Source organism: Brienomyrus brachyistius, chromosome 16 (genome assembly GCF_023856365.1).
Source record: "Brienomyrus brachyistius isolate T26 chromosome 16, BBRACH_0.4, whole genome shotgun sequence".
Classification (NCBI taxonomy): Eukaryota; Metazoa; Chordata; class Actinopteri; order Osteoglossiformes; family Mormyridae; genus Brienomyrus; species Brienomyrus brachyistius.
In genome coordinates this window covers 15,164,399-15,190,982 of record NC_064548.1, presented here as the reverse complement: position 1 = coordinate 15,190,982, position 26,584 = coordinate 15,164,399, and the positions used below count along the sequence as shown (strand labels likewise).

General features: G+C 44.4%; 1 protein-coding gene and 1 long non-coding RNA gene across 4 annotated transcripts in view; one reads left to right on the top strand and one right to left on the bottom strand.

The window, feature by feature from the left end:
* LOC125709725 (collagen alpha-1(IV) chain-like) overlaps positions 1-26,584 on the bottom strand; it is a 198,732-nt gene that overhangs the window by 77,658 nt on the left and 94,490 nt on the right. The gene's annotated exons all lie outside the window — the stretch shown is intronic.
* LOC125709731 (uncharacterized) lies at positions 5,280-12,145 on the top strand. 3 transcript variants are annotated; one of them, XR_007382825.1, is made up of 4 exons: positions 5,280-5,729; positions 6,821-7,934; positions 9,000-9,035; positions 11,986-12,145. It is a non-coding gene; the product is annotated as an uncharacterized LOC125709731 (long non-coding RNA). The 3 variants fall into 3 exon arrangements; XR_007382824.1 differs by lacking the exon at positions 11,986-12,145 and adding an exon at positions 10,615-10,640 and having other exon boundaries at positions 9,000-9,179; XR_007382826.1 differs by lacking the exons at positions 9,000-9,035; positions 11,986-12,145 and adding an exon at positions 10,615-10,640.

Genomic DNA, 26,584 nt, shown 5'->3' with positions numbered 1-26,584 from the left:
AGCTCTCAGGCTGATCTCAGATCAGGTCATACATACAGCTCTCAGGCTGATCTCAGACATCTGATCTCAGATCAGGTCACACATAGAGCTCTCAAACTGATCTCAGATCAGGTCATTCATACTGCTCTCAGGCAGATCTCAGACAGCTGATCTCAGATCAGGTCACATATAGAGCTCTCAAACTGATCTCAGATCAGGTCATTCATACTGCTCTCAGGCAGATTGCAGAGAGCTGATCTCAGATCAGGTCACATATAGAGTTCTCAAACTGATCTCAGATCAGGTCACACATAGAGCTCTCAAGCTGATCTCAGATCAGGTCATGCATACAGATTTCAGGCTGATCTCAGACAGCTGATCTCAGATCAGGTCACATATAGAGCTCTCAAACTGATCTCAGATCAGGTCACACATAGAGCTGTCAAGCTGATCTCAGATCAGATCATACATACAGCTCTGAAGCTGATCTCAGATCAGGTCATACATACAGCTCTTAAGCTGATCTCAGATCAGGTCTGACATACAGCTCTCAAACTGATCTCAAATAAGGTCATACATACAGGTCTTAGGCTGATCTCAGAACAGGTCATACAGAGATCTTAGGCTGATCTCAGAACAGCTGATCTCAGATCAGTTCACAAATAAAGCTCTTAAGCTGATCTCAGATAAGGTCATACATACAGGTCTCAGGCTGATCTCAGATCAGGTCTAACATACAGCTCTCAGGCTTATCTCAGACATCTGATCTCAGATCAGGTCACACATAGAGCTCTCAAACTGATCTCAGATCAGGTCATTCATACTGCTCTCAGGCAGATCTCAGACATCTGATCTCAGATCAGATAACATATAGAGCTCTCAAACTGATCTCAGATCAGGTCACACATAGAGCTCTCAAGCTGATCTCAGATCAGGTCATACATACAGATCTCAGGCTGATCTCAGAACAGGTAATACAGATGTCTTAGGCTGATCTCAGAACAGCTGATCTCAGATCAGGTCACACATTGAGCTCTCAATCTGATCTCAGATCAGGTCATACATACAGCTCTCTGGCTGATCTCAGATCAGGTCATACATAGAGCTCTCAGGCTGATCTCAGATTAGGTCATTCATACTGCTCTCAGGCAGATGGCAGAGAGCTGATCTCAGATCAGGTCACACATTGAGCTCTCAAACTGATCTCAGATCAGGTCATACATACAGCTCTCAAGCTGATCTCTGATCAGGTCATACATACAGGTCTCAAGCTGATCTCAGATCAAGTCATACATACAGTTCTCAGGCTGATCTCAGACATCTGATCTCAGATCAGGTCACACATTGAGCTCTCAAACTGATCTCAGATCAGGTCATTAATTCTGCTCTCAGGCAGATCTCAGACAGCTGATCTCAGATCAGGTCACATATAGAGCTCTCAAACTGATCTCAGATCAGGTCACACATAGAGCTCTCAAGCTGATCTCAGATCAGGTCATACATACAGATCTCAGGCTGATCTCAGACAGCTGATCTCAGATCAGGTCACACATTGAGCTCTCAAGCTGATCTCAGATCAGGTCATACATACAGCTCTCAAGCTGATCTCAGATCAGGTCATAAATACAGGTCTTAGGGTGATCGCAGATCAGGTCACACATAGAGCTCTCAAACTGATCTCAGATCAGATCATACATACAGCTCTGAAGCTGATCTCAGATCAGGTCATACATACAGCTCTAAAGCTGATCTCAGATCAGGTCAAACATACAGCTGTCAAACTGATCTCAAATCAGGTCATACATACAGGTCTTAGGGTGATCGCAGATCAGGTACACATAGAGCTCTCAAACTGATCTCAGATCAGATCATACATACAGCTCTGAAGCTGATCTCAGATCAGGTCATACATACAGCTGTTAAGCTGATCTCAGATCAGGTCAGACATACAGCTCTCAAACTGATCTCAAATCAGGTCATACATACAGGTCTTAGGCTGATCTCAGAACAGGTCATACAGAGATCTTAGGCTGATCTCAGAACAGCTGATCTCAGATCAGGTCACACATTGAGCTCTCAAGCTGATCTCTGATCAGGTCATACATACAGGTCTTAGGCTGATCTCAGAACAGGTCATACAGAGGTCTTAGGCTAATCTCAGAACAGCTGATCTCAGATCAGATCACACATTGAGTTCTCAAACTGATCTCACATCAGATCATACATACAGCTCTCAAGCTAATCTCTGATCAGGTCATACATACAGGTCTCAAGCTGATCTCAGATCAAGTCATACATACAGCTCTCAGGCTGATCTCAGACATCTGATCTCAGATCAGGTCACACATAGAGCTCTCAAACTGATCTCAGATCAGGTCATTCATACTGCTCTCAGGCAGATCTCAGACAGCTGATCTCAGATCAGGTCACATATAGAGCTCTCAAACTGATCTCAGATCAGGTCAGACATAGAGCTCACAAGCTGATCTCAGATCAGGTCATACATACAGATCTCAGGCTGATCTCAGACAGCTGATCTCAGATCAGGTCACACATTGAGCTCTCAAGCTGATCTCAGATCAGGTCATACATACAGCTCTCAAGCTGATCTCAGATCAGGTCATACATACAGCTCTCAGGCTGATCTCAGACATCTGATCTCAGATCAGGTCACATATAGAGCTCTCAAGCTGATCTCTGATCCGGTAATACATACAGGTCTCAAGCTGATCTCAGATCAGGTCATACATAGAGCTCTCTGGCTGTCTCAGATCAGGTCATACATACAGCTCTCAGGCTGATCTCAGACATCTGATCTCAGATCAGGTCACATATAGAGCTCTCAAACTGATCTCAGATCAGGTCACACATAGAGCTCTCAAGCTGATCTCAGATCAGGTCATACATACAGATCTCAGGCTGATCTCAGAACAGGTAATACAGAGGTCTTAGGCTGATCTCAGAACAGCTGATCTCAGATCAGGTCACACATTGAGCTCTCAATCTGATCTCAGATCAGATCATACATACAGCTCTCAAGCTGATCTCTGATCAGGTAATACATACAGGTCTCAAGCTGATCTCAGATCAGGTCATACATACTGCTCTCTGGCTGATCTCAGATCAGGTCATACATAGAGTTCTCAGGCTGATCTCAGATCAGGTCATACATACAGCTCTCAGGTTGATCTCAGACATCTGACCTCAGATCAGATCACACATAGAGCTCTCAAACTGATCTCTGATCAGGTCATTCATACTGCTCTCAGGCAGATCGCATAGAGCTGATCTCAGATCAGGTCACATATAGAGTTCTCAAACTGATCTCAGATCAGGTCACACATAGAGCTCTCAAGCTGATCTCAGATCAGGTCATACATACAGATTTCAGGCTGATCTCAGACAGCTGATCTCAGATCAGGTCACACATTGAGCTCTCAAACTGATCTCAGATCAGGTCATACATTTAGCTCTCAAGCAGATCTCAGATCAGGTCATACATAGAGGTCTTAGGCTGATCTCAGAACAGGTCATACAGAGGTCTTAGGCTGATCTCAGAACAGCTGATCTCAGATCAGGTCGCAAATGGAGCTCTCAAGCTGATCTCAGATCAGGTCATACATACAGCTCTCAAGCTGGTCTCAGATCAGGTCATACATAAAGCTCTCAGGCTGATCTCAGACATCTGATCTCAGATTAGGTCACATATAGAGCTCTCAAACTGATCTCAGATCAGGTCACACATAGAGCTCTCAAGCTGATCTCAGATCAGGTCATACATACAGATCTCAGGCTGATCTCAGAACAGGTAATACAGAGGTCTTAGGCTGATCTCAGAACAGCTGATCTCAGATCAGGTCACACATTGAGCTCTCAATCTGATCTCAGATCAGATCATACATACAGCTCTCAAGCTGATCTCTGATCAGGTAATACATACAGCTCTCTGGCTGATCTCAGATCAGGTCATACATAGAGTTCTCAGGCTGATCTCAGATCAGGTCATATATACAGCTCTCAGGCTGATCTCAGACATCTGACCTCAGATCAGGTCACACATAGAGCTCTCAAACTGATCTCATATCAGGTCATTCATACTGCTCTCAGGCAGATCTCAGAGAGCTGATCTCAGATCAGGTCACACATTGAGCTCTCAAACTGATCTCAGATCAGGTCATACATACAGCTCTCAAGCTGATCTCAGATCAGGTCATACATACAGGTCTTAGGCTGATCTCAGAACAGGTCATACAGAGGTCTTAGGCTAATCTCAGAACAGCTGATCTCAGATCAGATCACACATTGAGTTCTCAAACTGATCTCACATCAGGTCATACATACAGCTCTCAAGCTGATCTCAGATCAAGTCATACATACAGCTCTCAGGCTGATCTCAGACATCTGATCTCAGATCAGGTCACACATAGATCTCTCAAACTGATCTCAGATCTGGTCATTCATACTGCTCTCAGGCAGATCTCAGACAGCTGATCTCAGATCAGGTCACATATAGAGCTCTCAAACTGATCTCAGATCAGGTCACACATAGAGCTCTCAAGCTGATCTCAGATCAGGTCATAAATTCAGGTCTTAGGGTGATCGCAGATCAGGTCACACATAGAGCTCTCAAACTGATCACAGATCAGATCATACATACAGCTCTGAAGCTGATCTCAGATCAGGTCATACATACAGCTCTTAAGCTGATCTCAGATCAGGTCAGACATACAGCTGTCAAACTGATATCAAATCAGGTCATACATACAGGTCTTAGGGTGATCGCAGATCAGGTCACACATAGAGCTCTCAAACTGATCTCAGATCAGATCATACATACAGCTCTGAAGCTGATCTCAGATCAGGTCATACATACAGCTCTTAAGCTGATCTCAGATCAGGTCAGACATACAGCTCTCAAACTGATCTCAAATCAGGTCATACAGACAGGTCTTAGGCTGATCTCAGAACAGGTCATACAGAGATCTTAGGCTGATCTCAGAACAGCTGATCTCAGATCAGTTCACAAATAAAGCTCTTAAGCTGATCTCAGATTAGGTCATACATACAGGTCTCAGGCTGATCTCAGATCAGGTCTTACATACAGCTCTCAGGCTGATCTCAGACATCTGATCTCAGATCAGGTCACACATAGAGCTCTCAAACTGATCTCAGATCAGGTCATTCATACTGCTCTCAGGCAGATCTCAGACAGCTGATCTCAGATCAGGTCACATATAGAGCTCTCAAACTGATCTCAGATCAGGTCACACATAGAGCTCTCAAGCTGATCTCAGATCAGGTCATACATACAGATCTCAGGCTGATCTCAGAACAGGTAATACAGAGGTCTTAGGCTGATCTCAGAACAGCTGATCTCAGATCAGATCACACATTGAGCTCTCAATCTGATCTCAGATCAGATCATACATACAGCTCTCAAGCTGATCTCTGATCAGGTAATACATACAGGTCTCAAGCTGACCTCAGATCAGGTCATACATAGAGGTCTTAGGCTGATCTCAGAAAAGGTCATACATACAGATTTTAGGCTGATCTCAGAACAGCTGATCTCAGATCAGGTCGCAAATGGAGCTCTCAAGCTGATCTCAGATCAGGTCATACATACAGCTCTCAAGCTGATCTCAGATCAGGTCATACATACAGCTCTCAGGCTGATCTCAGACATCTGATCTCAGATCAGGTCACATATAGAGCTCTCAAGCTGATCTCTGATCCGGTAATACATACAGGTCTCAAGCTAATCTCAGATCAGGTCATACATACAGCTCTTAAGCTGATCTCAGATCAGGTCAGACATACAGCTGTCAAACTGATATCAAATCAGGTCATACATACAGGTCTTAGGGTGATCGCAGATCAGGTCACACATAGAGCTCTCAAACTGATCTCAGATCAGATCATACATACAGCTCTGAAGCTGATCTCAGATCAGGTCATACATACTGCTCTTAAGCTGATCTCAGATCAGGTCAGACATACAGCTCTCAAACTGATCTCAAATCAGGTCATACATACAGGTCTTAGGCTGATCTCAGAACAGGTCATACAGAGATCTTAGGCTGATCTCAGAACAGCTGATCTCAGATCAGTTCACAAATAAAGCTCTTAAGCTGATCTCAGATTAGGTCATACATACAGGTCTCAGGCTGATCTCAGATCTGGTCTTACATACAGCTCTCAGGCTGATCTCAGACATCTGATCTCAGATCAGGTCACACATAGAGCTCTCAAACTGATCTCAGATCAGGTCATTCATACTGCTCTCAGGCAGATCTCAGACAGCTGATCTCAGATCAGGTCACATATAGAGCTCTCAAACTGATCTCAGATCAGGTCACACATAGATCTCTCAAGCTGATCTCAGATCAGGTCATACATACAGATCTCAGGCTGATCTCAGAACAGGTAATACAGAGGTCTTAGGCTGATCTCAGAACAGCTGATCTCAGATCAGATCACACATTGAGCTCTCAATCTGATCTCAGATCAGATCATACATACAGCTCTCAAGCTGATCTCTGATCAGGTAATACATACAGGTCTCAAGCTGACCTCAGATCAGGTCATACATAGAGGTCTTAGGTTGATCTCAGAAAAGGTCATACATACAGATTTCAGGCTGATCTCAGAACAGCTGATCTCAGATCAGGTCGCAAATGGAGCTCTCAAGCTGATCTCAGATCAGGTCATACATACAGCTCTCAAGCTGATCTCAGATCAGGTCATACATACAGCTCTCAGGCTGATCTCAGACATCTGATCTCAGATCAGGTCACATATAGAGCTCTCAAGCTGATTTCTGATCCGGTAATACATACAGGTCTCAAGCTGATCTCAGATCAGGTCATACATAGAGCTCTCTGGCTGATCTCAGATCAGGTAATACATACAGCTCTCAGGCTGAACTCAGACATCTGACCTCAGATCAGGTCACACATAGAGCTCTCAAACTGATCTCAGATCAGGTCATTCATACTGCTCTCAGGCAGATCTCAGAGAGCTGATCTCAGATCAGGTCACACATTGAGCTCTCAAACTGATCTCAGATCAGGTCATACATACAGCTCTCAAGCTGATCTCAGATCAGGTCATACATACAGGTCTTAGGCTGATCTCAGAACAGGTCATACAGAGGTATTAGGCTGATCTCAGAACAGCTGATCTCAGATCAGGTCACACATTGAGCTCTCAAACTGATCTCACATCAGGTCATACATACAGCTCTCAAGCTGATCTCAGATCATGTCATACATACAGCTCTCAGGCTGATCTCAGACATCTGATCTCAGATCAGGTCACACATAGAGCTCTCAAACTGATCTCAGATCAGGTCATTCATACTGCTCTCAGGCAGATCTCAGACAGCTGATCTCAGATCAGGTCACATATAGAGCTCTCAAACTGATCTCAGATCAGGTCACACATAGAGCTCTCAAGCTGATCTCAGATCAGGTCATACATATAGATCTCAGGCTGATCTCAGACAGCTGATCTCAGATCAGGTCCCACATTGAGCTCTCAAGCTGATCTCAGATCAGGTCATACATACAGCTCTCAAGCTGATCTCAGATCAGGTCATAAATTCAGGTCTTAGGGTGATCGCAAATCAGGTCACACATAGAGCTCTCAAACTGATCTCAGATCAGATCATACATACAGCTCTGAAGCTGATCTCAGATCAGATCATACATACAGCTCTGAAGCTGATCTCAGATCAGGTCATACATACAGCTCTTAAGCTGATCTCAGATCAGGTCAGACATACAGCTGTCAAACTGATATCAAATCAGGTCATACATACAGGTCTTAGGGTGATCGCAGATCAGGTCACACATAGAGCTCTCAAACTGATCTCAGATCAGTTCATACATACAGCTCTGAAGCTGATCTCAGATCAGGTCATACATACAGCTCTTAAGCTGATCTCAGATCAGGTCAGTCATACAGCTCTCAAACTGATCTCAAATCAGGTCATACATACAGGTCTTAGGCTGATCTCAGAACAGGTCATACAGAGATCTTAGGCTGATCTCAGAACAGCTGATCTCAGATCAGTTCACAAATAAAGCTCTTAAGCTGATCTCAGATTAGGTCATACATACAGGTCTCAGGCTGATCTCAGATCAGGTCTTCCATACAGCTCTCAGGCTGATCTCAGACATCTGATCTCAGATCAGGTCACACATAGAGCTCTCAAACTGATCTCAGATCAGGTCATTCATACTGCTCTCAGGCAGATCTCAGAGAGCTGATCTCAGATCAGGTCACACATTGAGCTCTCAAACTGATCTCAGATCAGGTCATACATACAGCTCTCAAGCTGATCTCAGATCAGGTCATACATACAGGTCTTAGGCTGATCTCAGAACAGGTCATACAGAGGTATTAGGCTGATCTCAGAACAGCTGATCTCAGATCAGGTCACACATTGAGCTCTCAAACTGATCTCACATCAGGTCATACATACAGCTCTCAAGCTGATCTCAGATCAAGTCATACATACAGCTCTCAGGCTGATCTCAGACATCTGATCTCAGATCAGGTCACACATAGAGCTCTCAAACTGATCTCAGATCAGGTCATTCATACTGCTCTCAGGCAGATCTCAGACAGCTGATCTCAGATCAGGTCACATATAGAGCTCTCAAACTGATCTCAGATCAGGTCACACATAGAGCTCTCAAGCTGATCTCAGATCAGGTCATACATATAGATCTCAGGCTGATCTCAGACAGCTGATCTCAGATCAGGTCACACATTGAGCTCTCAAGCTGATCTCAGATCAGGTCATACATACAGCTCTCAAGCTGATAGATCAGGTCATAAATTCAGGTCTTAGGGTGATCGCAGATCAGGTCACACATAGAGCTCTCAAACTGATCTCAGATCAGATCATACATACAGCTCTGAAGCTGATCTCAGATCAGATCATACATACAGCTCTGAAGCTGATCTCACATCAGGTCATACATACAGCTCTTAAGCTGATCTCAGATCAGGTCAGACATACAGCTGTCAAACTGATATCAAATCAGGTCATACATTCAGGTCTTAGGGTGATCGCAGATCAGGTCACACATAGAGCTCTCAAACTGATCTCAGATCAGATCATACATACAGCTCTGAAGCTGATCTCAGATCAGGTCATACATACAGCTCTTAAGCTGATCTCAGATCAGGTCAGACATTCAGCTCTCAAACTGATCTCAAATCAGGTCATACATACAGGTCTTAGGCTGATCTCAGAACAGGTCATACAGAGATCTTAGGCTGATCTCAGAACAGCTGATCTCAGATCAGTTCACAAATAAAGCTCTTAAGCTGATCTCAGATTAGGTCATACATACAGGTCTCAGGCTGATCTCAGATCAGGTCTTACATACAGCTCTCAGGCTGATCTCAGACATCTGATCTCAGATCAGGTCACACATAGAGCTCTCAAACTGATCTCAGATCAGGTCATTCATACTGCTGTCAGGCAGATCTCAGACAGCTGATCTCAGATCAGGTCACATATAGAGCTCTCAAACTGATCTCAGATCAGGTCACACATAGAGCTCTCAAGCTGATCTCAGATCAGGTCATACATACAGATCTCAGGCTGATCTCAGAACAGGTAATACAGAGGTCTTAGGCTGATCTCAGAACAGCTGATCTCAGATCAGATCACACATTGAGCTCTCAATCTGATCTCAGATCAGGTCTTACATACAGCTCTCAGGCTGATCTCAGACATCTGATCTCAGATCAGGTCACACATAGAGCTCTCAAACTGATCTCAGATCAGGTCATTCATACTGCTCTCAGGCAGATCTCAGACAGCTGATCTCAGATCAGGTCACATATAGAGCTCTCAATCTGATCTCAGATCAGATCATACATACAGCTCTCAAGCTGATTTCTGATCAGGTAATACATACAGGTCTCAAGCTGACCTCAGATCAGGTCATACATAGAGGTCTTAGGCTGATCTCAGAAAAGGTCATACATACAGATTTCAGGCTGATCTCAGAACAGCTGATCTCAGATCAGGTCGCAAATGGAGCTCTCAAGCTGATCTCAGATCAGGTCATACATACAGCTCTCAAGCTGATCTCAGATCAGGTCATACATACAGCTCTCAGGCTGATCTCAGACATCTGATCTCAGATCAGTTCACATATAGAGCTCTCAAGCTGATCTCTGATCCGGTAATACATACAGGTCTCAAGCTGATCTCAGATCAGGTCATACATAGAGCTCTCTGGCTGATCTCAGATCAGGTCATACATACAGCTCTCAGGCTGATCTCAGACATCTGACCTCAGATCAGGTCACACATAGAGCTCTCAAACTGATCTCAGATCAGGTCATTCATACTGCTCTCAGGCAGATCGCAGAGAGCTGATCTCAGATCAGGTCACACATTGAGCTCTCAAACTGATCTCAGATCAGGTCATAAATTCAGGTCTTAGGGTGATCGCAGATCAGGTCTCACATAGAGCTCTCAAACTGATCTCAGATCAGATCATACATACAGCTCTGAAGCTGATCTCAGATCAGATCATACATACAGCTCTGAAGCTGATCTCAGTTCAGGTCATACATACAGCTCTTAAGCTGATCTCAGATCAGGTCAGACATACAGCTGTCAAACTGATATAAAATCATGTCATACATACAGGTCTTAGGGTGATCGCAGATCAGGTCACACATAGAGCTCTCAAACTGATCTCAGATCAGTTCATACATACAGCTCTGAAGCTGATCTCAGATCAGGTCATACATACAGCTCTTAAGCTGATCTCAGATCAGGTCAGACATACAGCTCTCAAACTGATCTCAAATCAGGTCATACATACAGGTCTTAGGCTGATCTCAGAACAGGTCATACAGAGATCTTAGGCTGATCTCAGAACAGCTGATCTCAGATCAGTTCACAAATAAAGCTCATAAGCTGATCTCAGATTAGGTCATACATACAGGTCTCAGGCTGATCTCAGATCAGGTCTTACATACAGCTCTCAGGCTGATCTCAGACATCTGATCTCAGATCAGGTCACACATAGAGCTCTCAAACTGATCTCAGATCAGGTCATTCATACTGCTCTCAGGCAGATCTCAGACAGCTGATCTCAGATCAGGTCACATATAGAGCTCTCAAACTGATCTCAGATCAGGTCACACATAGAGCTCTCAAGCAGATCTCAGATCAGGTCATACATACAGATCTCAGGCTGATCTCAGAACAGGTAATACAGAGGTCTTAGGCTGATCTCAGAACAGCTGATCTCAGATCAGATCACACATTGAGCTCTCAATCTGATCTCAGATCAGATCATACATACAGCTCTCAAGCTGATCTCTGATCAGGTAATACATACAGGTCTCAAGCTGACCTCAGATCAGGTCATACATAGAGGTCTTAGGCTGATCTCAGAAATGGTCATACATACAGATTTCAGGCTGATCTCAGAACAGCTGATCTCAGATCAGGTCGCAAATGGAGCTCTCAAGCTGATCTCAGATCAGGTCATACATACAGCTCTCAAGCTGATCTCAGATCAGGTCATACATACAGCTCTCAGGCTGATCTCAGACATCTGATCTCAGATCAGGTCACATATAGAGCTCTCAAGCTGATCTCTGATCCGGTAATACATACAGGTCTCAAGCTGATCTCAGATCAGGTCATACATAGAGCTCTCTGGCTGATCTCAGATCAGGTCATACATACAGCTCTCAGGCTGATCTCAGACATCTGACCTCAGATCAGGTCACACATAGAGCTCTCAAACTGATCTCAGATCAGGTCATTCATACTGCTCTCAGGCAGATCGCAGAGAGCTGATCTCAGATCAGGTCACACATTGAGCTCTCAAACTGATCTCAGATCAGGTCATACATACAGCTCTCAAGCTGATCTCAGATCAGGTCATACATACAGGTCTTAGGCTGATCTCAGATCAGTTCAGACATACAGCTGTCAAACTGATCTCAAATCAGGTCATACATACAGGTCTTAGGGTGATCGCAGATCAGGTCACACATAGAGCTCTCAAACTGATCTCAGATCAGATCATACATACAGCTCTGAAGCTGATCTCAGATCAGGTCATACATACAGCTCTTAAGCTGATCTCAGATCAGGTCAGACATACAGCTCTCAAACTGATCTCAAATCAGGTCATACATACAGGTCTTAGGCTGATCTCAGAACAGGTCATACAGAGATCTTAGGCTGATCTCAGAACAGCTGATCTCAGATCAGGTCACACATTGAGCTCTCAAACTGATCTCAGATCAGGTCATACATACAGCTCTCAAGCTGATCTCTGATCAGGTCATACATACAGGTCTTAGGCTGATCTCAGAACAGGTCATACAGAGGTCTTAGGCTAATCTCAGAACAGCTGATCTCAGATCAGATCACACATTGAGTTCTCAAACTGATCTCACATCAGATCATACATACAGCTCTCAAGCTAATCTCTGATCAGGTCATACATACAGGTCTCAAGCTGATCTCAGATCAAGTCATACATACAGCTCTCAGGCTGATCTCAGACATCTGATCTCAGATCAGGTCACACATAGAGCTCTCAAACTGATCTCAGATCAGGTCATTCATACTGCTCTCAGGCAGATCTCAGACAACTGATCTCAGATCAGGTCACATATAGAGCTCTCAAACTGATCTCAGATCAGGTCACACATAGAGCTCACAAGCTGATCTCAGATCAGGTCATACATACAGATCTCAGGCTGATCTCAGAACAGGTAATACAGAGGTCTTAGGCTGATCTCAGAACAGCTGATCTCAGATCAGATCACACATTGAGCTCTCAATCTGATCTCAGATCAGATCATACATACAGCTCTCAAGCTGATCTCTGATCAGGTAATACATACAGGTCTCAAGCTGATCTCAGATCAGGTCATACATACAGCTCTCTGGCTGATCTCAGATCAGGTCATACATACAGATTTCAGGCTGATCTCAGACAGCTGATCTCAGATCAGGTCACACATTGAGCTCTCAAACTGATCTCAGATCAGGTCATACATTTAGCTCTCAAGCTGACCTCAGCTCAGGTCATACATAGAGGTCTTAGGCTGATCTCAGAACAGGTCATACAGAAGTCTTAGGCTGATCTCAGAACAGCTGATCTCAGATCAGGTCGCAAATGGAGCTCTCAAGCTGATCTCAGATCAGGTCATACATACAGCTCTCAAGCTGATCTCAGATCAGGTCATACATACAGCTCTCAGGCTGATCTCAGAACAGGTCATACAGAGGTCTTAGGCTGATCTCAGAACAGCTGATCTCAGATCATATCACACATTGAGTTCTCAAACTGATCTCACATCAGGTCATACATACAGCTCTCAAGCTAATCTCTGATCAGGTCATACATACAGGTCTCAAGCTGATCTCAGATCAAATCATACATACAGCTCTCTGGCTGATCTCAGATCAGGTCATACATAGAGCTCTCAGGCTGATCTCAGATCAGGTCATACATACAGCTCTCAGGCTGATCTCAGACATCTGATCTCAGATAAGGTCACACATAGAGCTCTCAAACTGATCTCAGATCAGGTCATTCATACAGCTCTCAGGCAGATCTCAGACAGCTGATCTCAGATCAGGTCACATATAGAGCTCTCAAACTGATCTCAGATCAGGTCACATATAGAGCTCTCAAGCTGATCTCAGATCAGGTCATACATACAGCTCTGAAGCTGATCTCAGATCAGGTCATACATACAGCTCTCAAGCTGATCTCAGATCAGGTCATTCATACAGATCTCAGGCAGATCTCAGACATCTGATCTCAGATCAGGTCTTACATACAGCTCTCAGGCTGATCTCAGACAGCTGATCTCAGATCAGGTCTTAAATACAGGTCTTAGGCTGATCTAAAAACAGGTCATACAGAGGTCTAAGGCTGATCTCAGACAGCTGATCTCAGATCAGGTCTCAAATGGAGCTCTCAAGCTGATCTCAGATCAGGTCATACATATAGCTCTCAAGCTGATCTCAGATCAGGTCACACATTGAGCTCTCAAACTGATCTCAGATCAGGTCATACATATAGCTCTCAAGCTGATCTCAGATCAGGTCATACATAGAGGTCTTAGGCTGATCTCAGAACAGGTCATACAGAGGTCTTAGGCTGATCTCAGAACAGCTGATCTCAGATCAGGTCACAAATGGAGCTCTCAAGCTGATCTCAGATCAGGTCATACATACAGGTCTCTGGCTGATCACAGATCATGTCATACATATAGCTCTCAAGATAATCTCAGATCAGGTCACACATGGAGCTCTCAAGCTGATCTCAGATCAGGTCACACATGGAGCTCTCAAGCTGATCTCAGATCAGATCATACATACAGCTCTGAAGCTAATCTCAGATCAGGTCATACATACAGCTCTCAGGCTGATCTCAGACATCTGATCTCAGATCAGGTCACACATAGAGCTCTCAAACTGATCTCAGATCAGGTCATTCAAACTGCTCTCAGGCAGATCTCAGACAGCTGATCTCAGATCAGGTCACATATAGAGTTCTCAAACTGATCTCAGATCAGGTCACACATAGAGCTCTCAAGCTGATCTCAGATCAGGTCATACATACAGATCTCAGGCAGATCTCAGACAGCTGATCTCAGATCAGGTCAGACATACAGCTCTCAAACTGATCTCAAATCAGGTCATACATACAGGTCTTGGGCTGGTCTCAGAACAGGTCATACAGAGATCTTAGGCTGATCTCAGAACAGCTGATCTCAGATCAGGTCACACATTCAGCTCTCAAGCTGATCTCAGATCAGGTCATACATACAGCTCTCAAGCTGATCTCAGATCAGGTCATAAATACAGGTCTTAGGGTGATCGCAGATCAGGTCACACATAGAGCTCTCAAACTGATCTCAGATCAGATCATACATACAGCTCTGAAGCTGATCTCAGATCAGGTCATACATACAGCTCTTAAGCTGATCTCAGATCAGGTCAGACATACAGCTCTCAAACTGATCTCAAATCAGGTCAGACATACAGCTCTCAAACTGATCTCAAATCAGGTCATACATACAGGTCTAAGGCTGATCTCAGAACAGGTCATACAGAGATCTTAGGCTGATCTCAGAACAGCTGATCTCAGATCAGTTCACAAATAAAGCTCTTAAGCTGATCTCAGATTAGGTCATACATACAGGTCTCAGGCTGATCTCAGATCAGGTCTTACATACAGCTCTCAGGCTGATCTCAGACATCTGATCTCAGATCAGGTCACACATAGAGCTCTCAAACTGATCTCAGATCAGGTCATTCATACTGCTCTCAGGCAGATCTCAGACATCTGATCTCAGATCAGGTCACATATAGAGCTCTCAAACTGATCTCAGATCAGGTCACACATAGAGCTCTCAAGCTGATCTCAGATCAGGTCATACATACAGATCTCAGGCTGATCTCAGAACAGGTAATACAGAGGTCTTAGGCTGATCTCAGAACAGCTGATCTCAGATCAGATCACACATTGAGCTCTCAATCTGATCTCAGATCAGATCATACATACAGCTCTCAAGCTGATCTCTGATCAGGTAATACATACAGGTCTCAAGCTGATCTCAGATCAGGTCAGACATAGAGCTCTCTGGCTGATCTCAGTTCAGGTCATACATACAGCTCTCAGGCTGATCTCAGACATCTGACCTCAGATCAGGTCACACATAGAGCTCTCAAACTGATCTCAGATCAGGTCATTCATACTGCTCTCAGGCAGATCGCAGAGAGCTGATCTCAGATCAGGTCACACATTGAGCTCTCAAACTGATCTCAGATCAGGTCATACATACAGCTCTCAAGCTGATCTCAGATCAGGTCATACATACAGGTCTTAGGCTGATCTCAGAACAGGTCATACAGAGGTATTAGGCTGATCTCAGAACAGCTGATCTCAGATCAGGTCACACATTGAGCTCTCAAACTGATCTCAGATCAGGTCATACATATAGCTCTCAAGTTGATCTCTGATCAGCTCATACATACAGGTCTTAGGCTGATCTCAGAACAGGTCATACAGAGGTCTTAGGCTGATCTCAGAACAGCTGATCTCAGATCATATCACACATTGAGTTCTCAAACTGATCTCACATCAGGTCATACATACAGCTCTCAAGCTAATCTCTGATCAGGTCATACATACAGGTCTCAAGCTGATCTCAGATCAAGTCATACATACAGCTCTCTGGCTGATCTCAGATCAGGTCATACATAGAGCTCTCAGGCTGATCTCAGATCAGGTCATACCTACAGCTCTCAGGCTGATCTCAGACATCTGATCTCAGATAAGGTCACACATAGAGCTCTCAAACTGATCTCAGATCAGGTCATTCATACAGCTCTCAGGCAGATCTCAGACAGCTGATCTCACATCAGGTCACATATAGAGCTCTCAAACTGATCTCAGATCAGGTCACACATAGAGCTCTCAAGCTGATCTCAGATCAGGTCATACATACAGATTTCAGGCTGATCTCAGACAGCTGATCTCAGATCAGGTCACACATAGAGCTCTCAAACTGATCTCAGATCAGGTCATACATACAGCTCTCAAGCTAATCTCTGATCAAGTCATACATACAGGTCTCAAGCTGATCTCAGATCAGGTCACACATACAGCTCTCTGGCTGATCTCAGATCAGTTCATACATAGAGCTCTCAGGCGGATCTCAGATCAGGTCATGCATACAGCTCTCAGACTGATCTCAGATCAGGTCATACATACAGGTTTTAGGCTGATCTCAGAACAGGGCATACAGAGGTCTTAGGCTGATCTCAGAACAGCTGATCTCAGATCAGATCACACATTGAGTTCTCAAACTGATCTCACATCAGGTCATACATACAGCTCTCAAGCTAATCTCTGATCAGGTCATACATACAGGTCTCAAGCTGATCTCAGATCAAGTCATACATACAGGTCTCAAGCTGATCTCAGATCAGGTCATACATACAGCTCTCTGGCTGATCTCAGATCAGTTCATACATAGAGCTCTCAGGCGGATCTCAGATCAGGTCATGCATACAGCTCTCAGGCTGATCTCGGACATCTGATCTCAGATCAGGTCACACATAGAGCTCTCAAACTGATCTCAGATCAGGTCATTCATACAGCTCTCAGGCAGATCTCAGACAGCTGATCTCAGATCATGTCACATATAGAGCACTCAAACTGATCTCAGATCAGGTCACACATAGAGCTGTCAAACTGATCTCAGATCAGATCATACATACAGCTCTGAAGCTGATCTCAGATCAGGTCATACATACAGCTCTCAAGCTGATCTCTGATCAGGTCATTCATAAAGCTCTCAAGCTGATCTCAGATCAGGTCATACATACGGCTCTAAGACTGATCTCAGACAGCTGATCTCAGATCAGGTCACACATTGAGCTCTCAATCTGATCTCAGATCAGATCATACATACAGCTCTCAAGCTGATCTCTGATCAGGTAATACATACAGGTCTCAAGCTGATCTCAGATCAGGTCATACATACAGCTCTCTGGCTGATCTCAGATCAGGTCATACATAGAGCTCTCAGGCTGATCTCAGATCAGGTCATACATAAAGCTCTCAGGTTGATCTCAGACATCTGTCCTCAGATTAGGTCACACATAGAGCTCTCAAACTGATCTCAGATCAGGTCATTCATACTGCTCTCAGGCAGATCGCAGAGAGCTGATCTCAGATCAGGTCACATATAGAGTTCTCAAACTGATCTCAGATCAGGTCACACATAGAGCTCTCAAGCTGATCTCAGATCAGGTAATACATACAGATTTCAGGCTGATCTCAGACAGCTGATCTCAGATCAGGTCACACATTGAGCTCTCAAACTGATCTCAGATCAGGTCATACATTTAGCTCTCAAGCTGATTTCAGATCAGGTCATACATAGAGGTCTTAGGCTGATCTCAGAACAGGTCATACAGAGGTCTTAGGCTGATCTCAGAACAGGTCGCAAATGGAGCTCTCAAGCTGATCTCAGATCAGGTCATACATACAGCTCTCAAGCTGATCTCAGATCAGGTCATACATTCAGATCTCAGGCTGATCTCACAACAGGTAATACAGAAGTCTTAGGCTGATCTCAGAACAGCTGATCTCAGATCAGGTCACACATTGAGCTCTCAATCTGATCTCAGATCAGATCATACATACAGCTCTCAAGCTGATCTCTGATCAGGTAATACATACAGGTCTCAAGCTGTTCTCAGATCAGGTCATACATACAGCTCTCTGGCTGATCTCAGATCAGGTCAAACATAGAGCTCTCAGGCTGATCTCAGATCAGGTCATACATACAGCTCTCAGGCTGATCTCAGACATCTGACCTCAGATCAGGTCACACATAGAGCTCTCAAACTGATCTCAGATCAGGTCATTCATACTGCTCTCAGGCAGATCGCAGAGAGCTGATCTCAGATCAGGTCACACATTGAGCTCTCAAACTGATCTCAGATCAGGTCATACATACAGCTCTCAAGCTAATCTCTGATCAAGTCATACATACAGGTCTCAAGCTGATCTCAGATCAGGTCATACATACAGATCTCTGGCTGATCTCAGATCAGTTCATACATAGAGCTCTCAGGCGGATCTCAGATCAGGTCATGCATACAGCTCTCAGGCTGATCTCAGACATCTGACCTCAGATCAGGTCACACATAGAGCTCTCAAACTGATCTCAGATCAGGTCATTTATACTGCTCTCAGGCAGATCGCAGAGAGCTGATCTCAGATCAGGTCACACATTGAGCTCTCAAACTGATCTCAGATCAGGTCATACATACAGCTCTCAAGCTAATCTCTGATCAAGTCATACATACAGGTCTCAAGCTGATCTCAGATCAGGTCATACATACAGCTCTCTGGCTGATCTCAGATCAGTTCATACATAGAGCTCTCAGGCGGATCTCAGATCAGGTCATGCATACAGCTCTCAGACTGATCTCAGACATCTGATCTCAGATCAGGTCACACATAATGCTCTCAAACTGATCTCTGATCAGGTCATTCATACAGCTCTCAGGCAGATCTCAGACAGCTGATCTCAGATCATGTCACATATAGAGCACTCAAACTTATCTCAGATCAGGTCACACATAGAGCTGTCAAACTTATCTCAGATCAGATCATACATACAGCTCTGAAGCTGATCTCAGATCAGGTCATACATACGGCTCTAAGACTGATCTTATACATCTGATATCCGTTCAGGTCACACATAGAGCTCTCAAGCTGATCTCAGATCAGGTCATACATACAGATCTCAAGCTGATCTCTGATCAGGTCATACATACAGGTCTTAGGCTGATCTCAGATCAGGGCATTCAGAGGTCTTAAGCTGATCTCAGAACAGCTGATCTCAGATCAGATCACACATTGAGTTCTCAAACTGATCTCACATCAGGTCATACATACAGCTCTCAAGCTAATCTCTGATCAGGTCATACATACAGGTCTCAAGCTGATCTCAGATCTAGTCATACATACAGGTCTCAAGCTGATCTCAGATCAGGTCATACATACAGCTCTCTGGCTGATCTCAGATCAGTTCATACATAGAGCTCTCAGGCGGATCTCAGATCAGGTCATGCAGACAGCTCTCAGGCTGATCTCAGACAGCTGATCTCAGATCATGTCACATATAGAGCACTCAAACTGATCACAGATCAGGTCACACATAGAACTGTCAAACTGATCTCAGATCAGATCATACATACAGCTCTGAAGCTGATCTCAGATCAGGTCATACATACAGCTCTCAAGCTGATCTCTGATCAGGTCATTCATAAAGCTCTCAAACTGATCTCAGATCAGGTCATACATACGGCTCTAAGACTGATCTCAGACATCTGATCTCAGATCAGGTCACACATAGAGCTCTCAAGCTGATCTCAGATCAGGTCATACATACAGATCTCAGGCTGATCTCAGACAGCTGATCTCTGATCAGGTCACACATAGAGCTCTCAAGCTGATCTCAGATCAGGTCATACATACAGCTCTCTGGCTGATCACAGATCAGGTCATACATATAGCTCTCAAGCTGATCTCAGATCAGGTCACACATGGAGCTCTCAAGCTGATCTCAGATCAGATCATACATACAGCTCTCAGGCAGATCTCAGACAGCTGATCTCAGATCATGTCACATATAGAGCACTCAAACTGATCTCAGATCAGGTCACACATAGAGCTGTCAAACTGATCTCAGATCAGATCATACATACAGATCTCAGGCTGATCTCAGAACAGGTAATACAGAGGTCTTAGGCTGATCTCAGAACAGCTGATCTCAGATCAGGTCACACATTGAGCTCTCAATCTGATCTCAGATCAGATCATACATACAGCTCTCAAGCTGATCTCTGATCAGGTAATACATACAGGTCTCAAGCTGATCTAAGATCAGGTCATACATACAGCTCTCTGGCTGATCTCAGATCAGGTCATACATAGAGCTCTCAGGCTGATCTCAGATCAGGTCATACATAAAGCTCTCAGGTTGATCTCAGACATCTGTCCTCAGATCAGGTCACACATAGAGCTCTCAAACTGATCTCAGATCAGGTCATTCATACTGCTCTCAGGCAGATCGCAGAGAGCTGATCTCAGATCAGGTCACATATAGAGTTCTCAAACTGATCTCAGATCAGGTCACACATAGAGCTCTCAAGCTGATCTCAGATCCGGTCATACATACAGATTTCAGGCTGATCTCAGACAGCTGATCTCAGATCAGGTCACACATTGAGCTCTCAAACTGATCTCAGATCAGGTCATACATTTAGCTCTCAAGCTGATTTCAGATCAGGTCATACATAGAGGTCTTAGGCTGATCTCAGAACAGGTCATACAGAGGTCTTAGGCTGATCTCAGAACAGCTGATCTCAGATCAGGTCGCAAATGGAGCTCTCAAGCTGATCTCAGATCAGGTCATACATACAGCTCTCAAGCTGATCTCAGATCAGGTCATACATTCAGATCTCTGGCTGATCTCAGAACAGGGCATACAGAGGTCTTAGGCTGATCTCAGAACAGCTGATCTCAGATCAGATCACACATTGAGTTCTCAAACTGATCTCACATCAGGTCATACATACAGCTCTCAAGCTAATCTCTGATCAGGTCATACATACAGGTCTCAAGCTGATCTCAGATCAAGTCATACATACAGGTCTCAAGCTGATCTCAGACATCTGATCTCAGATCAGGTCACACATAGAGCTCTCAAACTGATCTCAGATCAGGTCATTCATACAGCTCTCAGGCAGATCTCAGACAGCTGATCTCAGATCATGTCACATATAGAGCACTCAAACTGATCTCAGATCAGGTCACACATAGAGCTGTCAAACTGATCTCAGATCAGATCATACATACAGCTCTGAAGCTGATCTCAGATCAGGTCATACATACAGCTCTCAAGCTGATCTCTGATCAGGTCAATCATAAAGCTCTCAAGCTGATCTCAGATCAGGTCATACATACTGCTCTAAGACTGATCTCAGACATCTGATCTCAGATCAGGTCACACATAGAGCTCTCAAGCTGATCTCAGATCAGGTCATACATACAGATCTCAGGCTGATCTCAGACAGCTGATCTCAGATCAGGTCACACATAGAGCTCTCAAGCTGATCTCAGATCAGGTCATACATACAGCTCTCTGGCTGATCACAGATCAGGTCATACATATAGCTCTCAAGCTGATCTCAGATCAGGTCACACATGGAGCTCTCAAGCTGATCTCAGATCATATCATACATACAGCTCTCAGGCAGATCTCAGACAGCTGATCTCAGATCATGTCACATATAGAGCACTCAAACTGATCTCAGATCAGGTCACACATAGAGCTGTCAAACTGATCTCAGATCAGATCATACATACAGATCTCAGGCTGATCTCAGAACAGGTAATACAGAGGTCTTAGGCTGATCTCAGAACAGCTGATCTCAGATCAGGTCACACATTGAGCTCTCAATCTAATCTCAGATCAGATCATACATACAGCTCTCAAGCTGATCTCTGATCAGGTAATACATACAGGTCTCAAGCTGATCTAAGATCAGGTCATACATACAGCTCTCTGGCTGATCTCAGATCAGGTCATACATAGAGCTCTCAGGCTGATCTCAGATCAGGTCATACATAAAGCTCTCAGGTTGATCTCAGACATCTGCCCTCAGATCAGGTCACACATAGAGCTCTCAAACTGATCTCAGATCAGGTCATTCATACTGCTCTCAGGCAGATCGCAGAGAGCTGATCTCAGATCAGGTCACATATAGAGTTCTCAAACTGATCTCAGATCAGGTCATACATACAGATTTCAGGCTGATCTCAGACAGCTGATCTCAGATCAGGTCACACATTGAGCTCTCAAACTGATTTCAGATCAGGTCATATATAGAGGTCTTAGGCTGATCTCAGAACAGGTCATACAGAGGTCTTAGGCTGATCTCAGAACAGCTGATCTCAGATCAGGTCGCAAATGGAGCTCTCAAGCTGATCTCAGATCAGGTCATACATACAGCTCTCAAGCTGATCTCAGATCAGGTCATACATTCAGATCTCAGGCTGATCTCAGAACAGGTAATACAGAGGTCTTAGGCTGATCTCAGAACAGCTGATCTCAGATCAGGTCACACATTGAGCTCTCAATCTGATCTCAGATCAGATCAAACATACAGCTCTCAAGCTGATCTCTGATCAGGTAATACATACAGGTCTCAAGCTGATCTCAGATCAGGTCATACATACAGCTCTCTGGCTGATCTCAGATCAGGTCATACATAGAGCTCTCAGGCTGATCTCAGATCAGGTCATACATACAGCTCTCAGGCTGATCTCAGACATCTGACCTCAGATCAGGTCACACATAGAGCTCTCAAACTGATCTCAGATCAGGTCATTCATACTGCTCTCAGGCAGATCGCAGAGAGCTGATCTCAGATCAGGTCACACATTGAGCTCTCAAACTGATCTCAGATCAGGTCATACATACAGCTCTCAAGCTAATCTCTGATCAAGTCATACATACAGGTCTCAAGCTGATCTCAGATCAGGTCATACATACAGCTCTCTGGCTGATCTCAGATCAGTTCATACATAGAGCTCTGAGGCGGATCTCAGATCAGGTCATGCATACAGCTCTCAGGCTGATCTCAGACATCTGATCTCAGATCAGGTCACACATAGAGCTCTCAAACTGATCTCAGATCAGGTCATTCATACAGCTCTCAGGCAGATCTCAGACAGCTGATCTCAGATCAGGTCACACATTGAGCTCTCAAACTGATCTCAGATCAGGTCATACATTTAGCTCTCAAGCTGATTTCAGATCAGGTCATACATAGAGTTCTTAGGCTGATCTCAGAACAGGTCATACAGAGGTCTTAGGCTGATCTCAGAACAGCTGATCTCAGATCAGGTCGCAAATGGAGCTCTCAAGCTGATCTCAGATCAGGTCATACATACAGCTCTCAAGCTGATCTCAGATCAGGTCATACATAGAGCTCTCAGGCTGATCTCAGATCAGGTCATACATAAAGCTCTCAGGTTGATCTCAGACATCTGTCCTCAGATCAGGTCACCCATAGAGCTCTCAAACTGATCTCAGATCAGGTCATTCATACTGCTCTCAGGCATATCGCAGAGAGCTGATCTCAGATCAGGTCACATATAGAGTTCTCAAACTGATCTCAGATCAGGTCACATATAGAGCTCTCAAGCTGATCTCAGATCAGGTCATACATACAGATTTCAGGCTGATCTCAGACAGCTGATCTCAGATCAGGTCACACATTGAGCTCTCAAACTGATCTCAGATCAGGTCATACATTTAGCTCTCAAGCTGATTTCAGATCAGGTCATACATAGAGTTCTTAGGCTGATCTCAGAACAAGTCATACAGAGGTCTTAGGCTGATCTCAGAACAGCTGATCTCAGATCAGGTCGCAAATGGAGCTCTCAAGCTGATCTCAGATCAGGTCATACATACAGCTCTCAAGCTGATCTCAGATCAGGTCATACATTCAGATCTCAGGCTGATCTCAGAACAGGTAATACAGAGGTCTTAGGCTGATCTCAGAACAGCTGATCTCAGATCAGGTCACACATTGAGCTCTCAATCTGATCTCAGATCAGATCATACATACAGCTCTCAAGCTGATCTCTGATCAGGTAATACATACAGGTCTCAAGCTGATCTCAGATCAGGTCATATATACAGCTCTCTGGCTGATCTCAGATCAGGTCATACATAGAGCTCTCTGGCTGATCTCAGATCAGGTCATACATACAGCTCTCAGGCTGATCTCAGACATCTGACCTCAGATCAGGTCACACATAGAGCTCTCAAACTGATCTCAGATCAGGTCATTCATACTGCTCTCAGGCAGATCGCAGAGAGCTGATATCAGATCAGGTCACACATTGAGCTCTCAAACTGATCTCAGATCAGGTCATACATACAGCTCTCAAGCTAATCTCTGATCAAGTCATACATACAGGTCTCAAGCTGATCTCAGATCAGGTCACACATAGAGCTCTCAAACTGATCTCAGATCAGGTCATTCATACAGCTCTCAGGCAGATCTCAGACAGCTGATCTCAGATCATGTCACATATAGAGCACTCAAACTGATCTCAGATCAGGTCACACATAGAGCTGTCAAACTGATCTCAGATCAGATCATACATACAGCTCTGAAGCTGATCTCAGATCAGGTCATACATACAGCTCTCAAGCTGATCTCTGATCAGGTCATTCATAAAGCTCTCAAGCTGATCTCAGATCAGGTCATACATACGGCTCTAAGACTGCTCTCAGACATCTGATCTCAGATCAGGTCACACATTGAGCTCTCAAGCTGATCTCAGATCAGGTCATACATACAGATCTCAGGCTGATCTCAGACAGCTGATCTCAGATCAGGTCACACATAGAGCTCTCAAGCTGATCTCAGATCAGGTCATACATACAGCTCTCTGGCTGATCTCAGATCAGATCATACATACAGCTCTGAAGCTGATCTCAAATCAGGTCATACATACAGCTCTCAAGCTGATCTCTGATCAGGTCATTCATAAAGCTCTCAAGCTGATCTCAGATCAGGTCATACATACGGCTCTAAGACTGATCTCACACATCTGATCTCAGATCAGGTCACACATAGAGCTCTCAAGCTGATCTCAGATCAGGTCATACATACAGATCTCAAGCTGATCTCTGATCAGGTCATACATACAGGTCTTAGGCTGATCTCAGAACAGGTCATACAGAGAGGTCTTAGGCTGATCTCAGAACAGCTGATCTCAGATCAGATCACACATTGAGTTCTCAAACTGATCTCACATCAGGTCATACATACAGCTCTCAAGCTAATCTCTGATCAGGTCATACATACAGGTCTCAAGCTGATCTCAGATCAAGTCATACATACAGGTCTCAAGCTGATCTCAGATCAGGTCATACATACAGCTGTCTGGCTGATCTCAGATCAGTTCATACATAGAGCTCTCAGGCGGATCTCAGATCAGGTCATACATTCAGCTCTCACGCTGATCTCAGACATCTGATCTCAGATCAGGTCACACATAGAGCTCTCAAACTGATCTCAGATCAGGTCATTCATACAGCTCTCAGGCAGATCTCAGACAGCTGATCTCAGATCATGTCACATATAGAGCACTCAAACTGATCTCAGATCAGGTCACACATAGAGCTGTCAAACTGATCTCAGATCAGATCATACATACAGCTCTGAAGCTGATCTCAGATCAGGTCATACATACAGCTCTCAAGCTGATCTCTGATCAGGTCATTCATAAAGCTCTCAAGCTGATCTCAGATCAGGTAATACATACGGCTCTAAGACTGATCTCAGACATCTGATCTCAGATCAGGTCACACATAGAGCTCTCAAGCTGATCTCAGATCAGGTCATACATACAGATCGCAGGCTGATCTCAGACAGCTGATCTCAGATCAGGTCACACATAGAGCTCTCAAGCTTATCTCAGATCAGGTCATAGATACAGCTCTCTGGCTGATCACAGAACAGGTCATACATATAGCTCTCAAGCTGATCTCAGATCAGGTCACACATGGAGCTCTCAAGCTGATCTCTGATCAGGTCATTCATAAAGCTCTCAAGCTGATCTCAAATCAGGTCATACATACGGCTCTAAGACTGATCTCAGACAGCTGATCTCAGATCAGGTCACACATTGAGCTCTCAATCTGATCTCAGATCTGGTCATACATACAGCTCTCTGGCTGATCTCAGATCAGGTCATACATAAAGCTCTCAGGTTGATCTCAGATCAGGTCATTCATACTGCTCTCAGGCAGATCGCAGAGAGCTGATCTCAGATCAGGTCACATATAGAGTTCTCAAACTGATCTCAGGTCAGGTGACACATAGAGCTCTCAAGCTGATCTCAGATCAGGTCATACATACAGATTTCAGGCTGATCTCAGACAGCTGATCTCAGATCAGGTCACACAT